Here is a 12,127-nt window from a genome sequence, read left to right as displayed (position 1 = left end):
CATGGGTGGCAAGGCAATGAAGAGACCTTGAGAGGACCCATAATCAACAATAGAATCATGATTATCGCCTTTATATCGTGTGAGTGAAAGGAAGTCACTCTGATGAAGTTCAACTTCAGTGGACAGAACTTTTAGTCGAGCCAAGCGCCATGTGGTCAAAGATGACGGATGAGAGTGAGTCAGATCCGAAGAATGCACTTTATATTGGGTTATGGCTGGGTTGTGCCACCGGGGAACTTGGAGGTACCGTGGAAAAAGAAGATAAAGAGAATTAGGGAGAATTAGCAGAGGTGGCAGGTGTGGGGAAGATATTGGAGCCTAAGCCTCGCTCAAATGGATAAAGATGAATTTGGTCCAGTGGGAGTGACATTTTTGGGGAAAGTTTTTGTCAGACCCATATGGGATTTCAGGGTGGGTGGGAAAAGGAGTTGGGTGAAGGTAACCTGAAGTTGTCTTGTGACCAAGAGGGGGTGGATGCTCTGCACCACACAAATGGGGAAAAGAGATGTTACTTGCTTTGCTCCCAAGAAGAGGGCACCAATGAAAGGAATGATTACTGGGGTAGAGGTGAAGATGGAGCAGTGGAAATTCCTGGTGTCAAGCGTGGTGAAACAGATGAGGCACTCTATTTCAAATATTATTTATCACATGCTTCGTAGACAACAGGTGTAGACTAACAGTGAAATGGTTCATTACAGGTCTATTTTCAACAATGCATAGTTAAGGATAAGACAACAAATAAAATAAAACATTGAAATAATGAAACGGTGAATAACGAATAAAAATAACATGTAAAAATCTTATGGCTATATATAGGGAGTAGAAAACAACATGGCTATATACAGGTAGTACCGGTGCCGAGTCTATGTGCTGTACATAGAAATGTCCCTTTTTCGGGACCCTGTCTTTCAAAGATAATTCTTAAAAATCCAAGTAACTTCACAGATATTCATTGTAAAGGGTTTAAACACTGTTTCTAAGGGATAGGCGTCCCGTCAATGGGGCAGTTGTAGAATCATGCAGCGATGTGGAAATGTCGTTAAGACACTAACAGCTTACAGAAGGTAGGCAATTAAGGTCACAGTTATGAAAACTTAAGACACTAAAGAGGCCTTTCTACTGACTCTGAAAAACACCAAAAGAAAGACGCCCGGGGTCCCTGCTCATCTGCGTGAACGTGCCTTAGGCATGCTGCAAGGAGGCATGTGGCCAGGGCAATAAAATGCAATATCCGTACTGTGAGACGCCTAAGACAGCGGTACAGGGAGACAGGATGGACAGCTTTTCGTCCTCACAGTGGCAGACCACGTGTAACACCTGCACAGGATTGGTAAATTTGAACATCACACCTGCGGGACAGGTACAGGATGGCAACAACAACTGCCTGAGTTAAACCAGGAAAGCACAATCCCTCCATCAGTGCTCAGACTGTGCGCAATTGGCTGAGAGAGGCTGGAATGAGGGCTTGTAGGCCTGTTGTAAGGCAGGTCCCCCCCCAGACGTCGCCGGCAACAACGTCACCTATGGGCACAAACCCACCGTTGTTGGACCAGACAGGACAGGAAAAAAGTGCTCTTCACTGATGAGTCGCGGTTTTGTCTCATCAGGGGTGATGGTCAGATTTGCGTTTATCGTCGAAGGAATGAGCTTTACACCAAGGCCTGTACTCTAGAGCGGGATCGAGGTGGAGGGTCCGTCATGGTCTGGGGCAGTGTGTCACAGCATCATTGGACTGAGATTGTCGTCATTACAGGCAATCTCAACTCTGTGCTTTACAGGAAAGACATCCTCCTCCCTCATGTGGCATCCTTCCTGCAGGCTCATCCTGACATGACCCTCCAGCATGACAATGCCACCAGCCATACTGACCTGTTGGATCGGAGGGTGAGGGCTAGGGCCATTCCCCCCAGAAATGTCTGGGAACTTGCAGGTGCCTTGGTGGAAAAGTGGTGTAACATCTCACAGCAAGAACTGGCAAATCTGGTGCAGTCCATGAGGAGGAGATGCACTGCAGTACTTAATGCAGCTGGTGGCCACACCAGATACTGACTGTTAATTTTGCCCCCCCCCCCCCCCCCTTTGTTCAGGGACACATTATTCCATTTATGTTAGTCACATGTCTGTGGAACTTGTTCCGTTTATGTCTCAAGTTGTTGAATCTTGTTATGTTCATACAAATATTTACCCATGTTAAGTTTAATGAAAATAAACGCAGTTGACAGTGAGAGGACGTTTCTTTTTTTGCTGAGTTTAGGTAGGGGTAAAATGACTAATAGCAGTGTATGTAGTGTGTGGCATTAGTATGCATGTGTGTGCATGTTATGTGGGTGTGTGTGTGCTGGGGTGTTAGTGCAGGTATGCATGAGTGTATGGTTATAGTCCAGTATGTGTGTACAGAGTCAGTGCAAGAGAGTTCGTATAAATAAAATAAAGCAAGTTGCAACATTGAAATACATAAATAAACACTTTTCCATAAACAAGGTCTAAATCATGTTTGATGCACTCTGAATGTAATTTTTTTTGCAGTACTGTTTATTTGAGATGATATGAACACTGTGGACAATTTTCTGCAAGTTGCAGCTAGCTAGCTCACAGCTAGCTTGCACTCACCGTGGCACCCAGTACCGAAGCTATCCCTGAGGCCCACCTCCCAGCCTACTCAGCTGTTCACCCGAACCCCAATCATACACGGGTAGAGCCCAATACACCACCGGATCCTTGCTGTAAACTCTGGACCTTGGCACCGGATCACCGCTGCTACCGATTGGCTATAGTGGCTAATGCCACTGCCACGAAGCTAGCACCAGTTAGCCGTGAGCCAGGCGCATCTCCCGGCTAGCAAACTAAATTCTACAATACCTCTTTCGCCATCTGGCTTGGTTTCTCTGTCGACATGGCGCCCCGCCGCACCACCACGACTGGTCTGCCGACGAATACTTCATCCGCTGTGCCTTCAACCGGCCTCCGTCGGAACAGACGCTCCTACTAGCCCCGGGCTACTAACTTTAAACGCTGTGTCGCCCGCGTGCTACCGTAGTGGTGGCTTCCCTGTTCCATCTACTGCAGCCCCCTGGACACTATGATCACTTGGCTACATAGCTGATGCCTGCTGGACTGTCCATTAATCACGGTACTCCATTCTGTTTATTTATTTTTTATCTGTCGGCCCAGCCGCGAACTCAGGCTCTGTGTGTAGTTAATCCGACCCTCTCTGCCTAGTCTTCACCATTTTACCTGCTGTTGTTGTGTTAGCTGATTAGCTGTTGTTGTCTCACCTGTTGTTTTAGCTAGCTCTTCCAATCAACACCTGCGATTACTTTATGCCTCGCTGTATGTCTCTCTCAAATGTCAATATGCCTTGTATACTGTAATTCAGGTTAGTTATCATTGTTTTAGTTTAATGGAGCCCCTAGTTCCACTCTTCATACCTCTGATAGCTCCTTTGTCCCACCTCCCACACATGCGGGGACCTCACCCATTACAACCAGCATGTCCAGAGATACAACCTCTCTTATCATCACCCAGTGCCTGGGCTTACCTCCACTGTACCCGCACCCCACCATACCCCTGTCTGCGCATTATGCCCGGAATATATTCTACCACGCCCAGAAATCTGCTCCTTTCATTCTTTGTCCCCAACGCTCTAGGCGACCAGTTTTGAAAGCCTTTAGCCGCACCCTCATCCTACTCCTCCTCTGTTCCGCGGGTGATGTAGAGGTAAACCCAGGCCCTGCATGTCCCCAGGCACCCTCATTTGTTGACGTCCGTGATCGAAAAAGCCTTGGTTTCATGCATGTAACATCAGAAGCCTCCTCCCTAAGTTTGTTTTACTCACTGCTTTAGCACACTCTGCCAACCCTGATGTCCTTGCCGTGTCTGAATCCTGGCTTAGGAAGGCCACCAAAAATTCTGAGATTTCCATACCCAACTATAACATTTTCCATCAAGATAGAACTGCCAAAGGGGGAGGAGTTGCAGTCTACTGCAGAGATAGCCGGCAAAGTAATGTCATACTTTCCAGGTCCATACCCAAACAGTTCGAACTTCTAATTTTAAAAATGAATCTCTCCAGAAATAAGTCTCTCACTGTTGCCGCCTGCTACCGACCCCCCTCAGCTCCCAGCTGTGCCCTGGACACCATGTGAATTGATCGCCCCCCCATCTAGCTTCATAGTTTGTTCTGTTAGGTGACCTAAACTGGGATATGCTTAACACCCCGGAAGTCCTACAATCTAAGCTAGATGCCCTCAATCTCACACAAATCATCAAGGAACTCACCAGGTACAACCCTAAATCTGTAAACATGGGCACCCTCATAGACATTATCCTGACCAACTGGCCCTCCAAATACACCTCCGCTGTCTTCAATCAGGATCTCAGTGATCACTGCCTCATTGCCTGTATCCGTGGTCAAACGACCACCTCTCATCACTGTCAAACGCTCCCTGAAACACTTCTGCAAGCAGGCCTTTCTAATCGACCTGGCCCGGGTATCCTGGAAGGATATTGACCTCATCCCGTCAGTTGAGGATGCCTGGTCATTCTTTAAAAGTAACTTCCTCACCATCTTAGATAAGCATGCTCCGTTCAAAAAATGCAGAACGAAGAACAGATATAGCCCTTGGTTCACTCCAGACCTGACTGCCCTCGACCAGCACAAAAACATCCTGTGGTGGACCACAATAGCATCGAATAGTCCCCGCGATATGCAACTGTTCAGGGAAGTCAGGAACCAATACACGCAGTCAGTCAAAGCAAAGGCCAGCTTTTTCAAGCAGAAATTTGCATCCTGTAGCCCTAACTCCAAAAAGTTCTGGGACACTGTAAAGTCCATGGAGAACAAGAGCACCTCCTCCCAGCTGCCCACTGCACTGAGGCTAGGTAACACGGTCACCACCGATAAATCCATGATAATCGAAAACTTCAACAAGCATTTCTCAACGGCTGGCCATGCCTTCCTCCTGGCTACTCCAACCTCGGCCAACAGCCCCCCCCCCCCCCCCGCAGCTACTCGCCCAAGCCTCCCCAGCTTCTCCTTTACCCAAGTCCAGATAGCAGATGTTCTGAAAGAGCTGCAAAACCTGGACCCATACAAATCAGCTGGGCGTGACAATCTGGACCCTCTATTTCTGAAACTATCCGCCGCCATTGTCGCAACCCCTATTACCAGCCTGTTCAACCTCTCTTTCGTATCGTCTGAGATCCCCAAGGATTGGAAAGCTGCCGCAGTCATCCCCCTCTTCAAAGGGGGAGACACCCTGAACCCAAACTGTTACAGACCTATATCCATCCTGCCCTGCCTATCTAAGGTCTTCGAAAGCCAAGCCAGATCACTGACCATCTCGAATCTCACCGTACCTTCTTCGCTGTGCAATTTGGTTTCCGAGCCGGTCACTGGTGCACCTCAGGCACGCTCAAGGTACTAAACGATATCATAACCGCCATCGATAAAAGACAGTACTGTGCAGCTGTCTTCATCGACCTGGCCAAGGCTTTCGACTCTGTCAATCATCATATTCTTATCGGCAGACTCAGTAGCCTCGGTTTTTCTAATGACTGCCTTGCCTGGTTCACCAACTACTTTGCAGACAGAGTTCAGTGTGTCAAATCGGAGGGTATGTTGTCCGGTCCTCTGGCAGTCTCTATGGGGGTGCCACAAGGGTTCAATTCTCGGGCCGACTCTTTTCTCTGTATACAGTGCCTTGCGAAAGTATTCGTCCCCCTTGAACTTTGCGACCTTTTGCCACATTTCAGGCTTCAAACATAAAGATATAAAACTGTATTTTTTTTGTGAAGAATCAACAACAAGTGGGACACAATCATGAAGTGGAACGACATTTATTGGATATTTCAAACTTTTTTAACATATCAAAAACTGAAAAATTGGGCGTGCAAAATTATTCAGCCCCTTTACTTTCAGTGCAGCAAACTCTCTCCAGAAGTTCAGTGAGGATCTCTGAATGATCCAATGTTGACCTAAATGACTAATGATGATAAATACAATCCACCTGTGTGTAATCAAGTCTCCGTATAAATGCACCTGCACTGTGATAGTCTCAGAGGTCCGTTAAAAGCGCAGAGAGCATCATGAAGAACAAGGAACATACCAGGCAGGTCCTAGATACTGTTGTGAAGAAGTTTAAAGCCGGATTTGGATACAAAAAGATTTCCCAAGCTTTAAACATCCCAAGGAGCACTGTGCAAGCGATAATATTGAAATGGAAGGAGTATCAGACCACTGCAAATCTACCAAGACCTGGCAGTCCCTCTAAACTTTCAGCTCATACAAGGAGAAGACTGATCAGAGATGCAGCCAAGAGGCCCATGATCACTCTGGATGAACTGCAGAGATCTACAGCTGAGGTGGGAGACTCTGTCCATAGGACAACAATCAGTCGTATATTGCACAAATCTGGCCTTTATGGAAGAGTGGCAAGAAGAAAGCCATTTCTTAAAGATATCCATAAAAAGTGTTGTTTAAAGTTTGCCACAAGCCACCTGGGAGACACACCAAACAAGTGGAAGAAGGTGCTCTGGTCAGATGAAACCAAAATTGAACTTTTTGGCAACAATGCAAAACGTTATGTTTGGCGTAAAAGCAACACAGCTCATCACACTGAACACACCATCCCCACTGTCAAACATGGTGGTGGCAGCATCATGGTTTGGGCCTGCTTTTCTTCAGCAGGGATAGGGAAGATGGTTAAAGTTGATGGGAAGATGGATGGAGCCAAATACAGGACCATTCTGGAAGAAAACCTGATGGAGTCTGCAAAAGACCTGAGACTGGGACGGAGATTTGTCTTCCAACAAGACAATGATCCAAAACATAAAGCAAAATCTACAATGGAATGGTTCAAAAATAAACATATCCAGGTGTTAGAATGGCCAAGTCAAAGTTCAGACCTGAATCCAATCGAGAATCTGTGGAAAGAACTGAAAACTGCTGTTCACAAATGCTCTCCATCCAACCTCACTGAGCTCGAGCTGTTTTGCAAGGAGGAATGGGAAAAAATGTCAGTCTCTCGATGTGCAAAACTGATAGAGACATACCCCAAGCGACTTACAGCTGTAATCACAGCAAAAGGTGGCGCTACAAAGTATTAACTTAGGGGGGCTGAATAATTTTGCACGCCCAATTTTTCCGTTTTTGATTTGTTAAAAAAGTTTGAAATATCCAATAAATGTCGTTCCACTTCATGATTGTGTCCCACTTGATGTTGATTCTTCACAAAAAAATACAGTTTTATATCTTTATGTTTGAAGCCTGAAATGTGGCAAAAGGTCGCAAAGTTCAAGGGGGCCGAATACTTTCGCAAGGCACTGTATATCAATGAATGAGCATTTTCTTGTTGGCTTATGGCCCTATATAGCTTGTTGAGTGTGGTCTTAGTGCCAGCATCGGTTTGTGGTGTTAAATAGACAGCTACGAAAAATATAGATGACAACTATCTTGGTAAATAGTATGGTCTACAACTTATCATGAACCTCCAGACTTCCTTAATATTAGAGATTGTTAACAACAGCTGGTGTGCAGAGACACACTCCCGCCCTTGAGTTTAAGAGACAATGGGGTTCTGTCCTGCTGATGTATAGAAAAAACAGCTTGATTCATATTAAACATGTCCTTTTTCAGTCATGACTCCCTGAAGCATAGGATATTCGTTTTTCAGGTCCTGTTGATAGGATAGTCTGGAATGGAGCTTGTCTAGTTTGTTCTCCAGTGATTGTACATTCGCCAATAGAACAGAGGGTAGAGGTGGTTTATTCACTCTCCGCCATAGTTTCATCAAGATTATCACGAGTCTGTAATAAAACACAGCATGTGTGGGTCAAAGTCGAGGAAGAAAACACTGTTCAAGCCATCAACATACTTTTTTGGTTCAGCAAAAGGTTCAGAAAATGTATATTTTTAGACAGGCCTAGACTAGTGCGTATTATAATTCTCGCCTCTCTTTTCTTCGGCTCATATCTTCCCACTGGATATCTTCCTTTTCCTTCAAGAACCTTCTATACTCCCTCTGGTACGACACTTCTACCTTCAGTCGGTAGATTATTATCATGACACCAAGTAAAACGATACCCCACTGCAATCACAACATTTATAATCCATGTGTCAATCCCCCCTTTCAGGGATTGAGGAAGATATCAGAAGACCAGAGACAAAAAAATGCTAATCATTACGAAGGAATGTTGGTTAGGATTTCGCTAACCAGGTTTGTCTAACATAATAAACGGAAATTCCCCATAAATTCCAGTAAAACAATATAAAACAGACTTGGATTATCTGTGTAGTCAGTGGCAATCCGTCATTGAGGCCCACATTTTTTCAAAAAAATAATTAACAATTGCCTGTTTTGCATGTTATTTTGGCATTGTTTGATGCAAGAAACCACTTTACAAAATAAAATATATATTCTCATACCATTATTACAGAGAATCAGACAAATTCTATTACGCTCTGACTATTGGCTACTTAGCTTATTTAAGACCGTCTCAAAATACAACACTTGCCCTTTAAGACATAAAAAAAAGCTCTTTAACAGACTCGCTTTTCAAAGATTTATTGGAATTTTGTGCTCTTGTAAGAAGCAACCACTCCCCCATTGTTGACTAGAAAGTAGCTATAACTGGGCTCATAACTCACTAACTAGCAAAGAATAGGAACAAATGTGCACAGGTGGCTCCATGCAGTTCTCGCTTTGATCTCAAAACAAGGACCGCACATACTGTATCCTAAACATGGTCCAGTTCAAAATGAATGGCACAGATCCATATTTGGCAATGGCTATTTGCATATAGACCTACTGCAGCTCTGATTGGTCATGGCGCTGTGTAGAGTATGGGCCTGAGCCTACCTGTCAATGCAATGGCATCCTACTCCAATACACACTGTCTACAAGAAAATCTCTTACACAGTTAATTCTACATACGAAGTCTTGCATAGTTCGTTTTATTTCAGGTATATTACATTGAAAGTGGCTAATATTGCATTAATTCGATCACATTTCCAACAGTAGAGCAAAACGTTTATAGTGTTAACTGAAGGAGAAAACTCCAGAAAGGTAAGTGAAGTTCAGTCTCCTGCTTCTCTGTGCAGTGGATATTGCTTCTGCATGGCAGTCCGAGGGGAGCTGCGCGCCTGCGCATGTGTGCAGCTTAGAGGGAACATTGGTCACTATGTGAAAGGGTGTGGATAGATCCTTCGAGACGGATTTGAACCAGCGATCTAAGGATTACAGTTCCTTTAGCTCTTCCCCAACAGTCACAGAAAATAAATGATGAAAGATACACAACTGAGTAAGACCCTACAACATCCTTCGCAGACCCACATTCTATACACCGCTTCTTTTAGAAACTCACAACGTGAAGTGTCTTGAAGTGAGATGTTTTTTGGACCTCTCCTTCCCCTGTTGTTGTGAAGGTCATCACACTGGCCCCTGTGTTTGCCCCAGCAGAAGCATCGGAGACACACACAGTTTCCATGGTCGCTGCACAGCTGTGTGCCTGTGTTGTCTGTCTGTGTGGCAAAACACAAGGCCTCTAGTACCAGGCTGATACCCATGTCCTACTCGGTCTCACATTCACATCGCTGGCCTGTGTGACCTGGATCACAACTGCAAAATTAACAAAGATTCAGTAACAATTTACACATTTTTTAAAGGTTAATGAAAAATAAAACCCTAATATACCATGATTGGATAGGTATTCACCCCCCCCCCCCCCCCCCTCAAGATCTGTCAAGGTGTTGGGGATCAACAAGACTAGACAACAATTTAAGTATTTTGAAGCAGATTGAAGTCAAAACTGTAACTTGGCCACTCATTCACTGTCTTCTTGGTAAGCAACTCCAGTATAGATTTGGCTTTGTGTTGTAGGTTATTGTCCTGCTGAATGGTGAATTCCTCTCCCAGTGTCTAGTGGACAGCAGACTGAAGCAGGTTTTGCCTAGGATTTAACCTCTGCTTAGCTACATCCCGTTTCTTTTCATCCTGAAAAACGTCCCAGTCTTTGCCAATGTCAAGCATACCCATACTCGTCTGGCTCTCTGGGTGCTAGGAAGCCCTGCAGGTCGGTTATAAGACACCTGCTACAACCTCCGACGAGCCATCACAAGCAAAGAGTTAATACAGGACTAAGATCTAATCCTACTACGCCGACTCTGATGCTCGTCGGATTTGGCAGGGTTTGCAAACTATTGTGGGTTACAAAGGGAATCCCAGCCGTGAGCTGCCTTGTGGCGAGAGTCTACCAGAGGAGTGAAATGCCTTCAATCAACACTGAACCATGCGTGAGCACCAGCTGTTCCAGAAGACTGTGATCACACTCTCCGTAGCCAATGTGAGTAAGAGCTTTAAACAGGTTAACATTCACAAGGCCGCAAGGCCAGATGGATTACCAGGAAGCTTACGCAGAGCATGCACTGACCAGCTGGCAAGTGTCTTCACTAACATTTTCAACCTCTCCCTGACCCCGTCTGTAATAACTACGTTTCAAACAGAACACCATAGTCCCTGTTCCCAAGAACGCTAAGGTGACCTATCTAAATGACTATCGCCCCGTAGCACTCACATCTGTAGCCATGAAATGCTTTGAAAGTCTGAGCATGGCTCACATCAACACCATAATCCCAGACACCTTGGACCCACTCCAATTCGCATACCACCCCAACAGATCCACAGATGAGGCAATCTATATTGCACTCCACACTGCCCTCTCCCACCTGGGCAAGACGAACACCTACTACAGCTCAGCGTTCAACACCATAGTGTCCTCCAAGCTCATCAATAAGCGAAGGACCCTGGGACTGAAAAACTCCCTCTGCAACTGGATACTGGACTTCCTGTCGGGCCGCCCCCAGGTAGTGAGGGTAGGCAGCAACACATCCGCCACGCTGACCCTCAACACGGGGAAGCCCCTCAGGGGTACGTGTTTAGTCCCCTTCTGTACTACCTGTTCACCCACGACAGCGTGGCCGCACACAACTCCCAACACCATCATTAAGTTTGCTGACGACATGATTGTGGTAGGCCTGATCCCTGACGACGATGAGACAGCCTATATGGAGGAGGTCAGAGACCTGCCAGGACAACTACCTCTCCCTCAACGTCAGCAAGACAAAGGAGCTGATCATGGACTACAGGAAACGGAGGGCTGAGCACGCCCCCATTCACATTGATGGGGCACTATTGGAGCAGGTTGAGAGTTTAAAGTTCCTGGGTGTCCACATAACGAAGGAGCTATCATGGTCCACAACTGCACCATTGATAGGATCTTGACTGGCTGCATCACCGCTTGGTATGGCAACTTCTTGGTATCTGCGCTAAAGACGGTAGGGCGTACAGCCCAGCACATCACTGGGGCCGAACTCCCTGCCACCCAGGACCTCTATACCAGCCCGTGTCAGAGGAAGGCCCTAAAAATTGTCAGACATCAGCCACACATTTTTTGCAGTTTTGCTTTAGCCTTATTGCGAACAGGATTCATATTTTGGAATATGTTTATTCTGTACATGCTTCCTTCTCATTCTATCATTTAGGGTAGTGTTATGGAGTGACTACAATGTTGTTGATCCATCCTCAGTTCTCCTACCACAGCCATTAAACCTTGTTTTAAAGTCACCATCGGCCTCATGGTAAAATCCATGAGCGGTTTCCTTCCTCTCCAGCAACTGAGTTAGGAAGGACACATGTATCTTTGTAGTTGTATGGTGTATTGATACACCATCCAAAGTGTATTAATAACTTCACCATGCTCAAATGGATATTCAATATCCGTTTAAAAAAAAAAAAGCCATCTACCAATAGGTGTCCATCTTTGCGATGCATTGGAAAACCTTCCTGTTCTTTGTGGTTGAATCGGTGGTTGAAATTCACTGTTCGACTGAGGGGCCTTACAGACAATTGTATGTGTGGAGTACAGAGATGAGGTAGTCATTCAATAATCACGTTTAACAATATTATTGCACACAGAATGAGTCTTTGCAATTTTTACTCCTGAACTTATTTAGGTGAGCCCATTGCTTATTGACATTTACTGTAAAGACGACCAAAACACATTACCTTCTTTGTCCTGGTCTCCTCCTGGGGATCCCAGTATTAGTAGTCTTGAGCATTGAGTCAACATC

This window comes from Oncorhynchus mykiss, chromosome 16 (genome assembly GCF_013265735.2).
Source record: "Oncorhynchus mykiss isolate Arlee chromosome 16, USDA_OmykA_1.1, whole genome shotgun sequence".
Classification (NCBI taxonomy): Eukaryota; Metazoa; Chordata; class Actinopteri; order Salmoniformes; family Salmonidae; genus Oncorhynchus; species Oncorhynchus mykiss.
Note: the sequence above shows the minus strand (reverse complement) of the source record.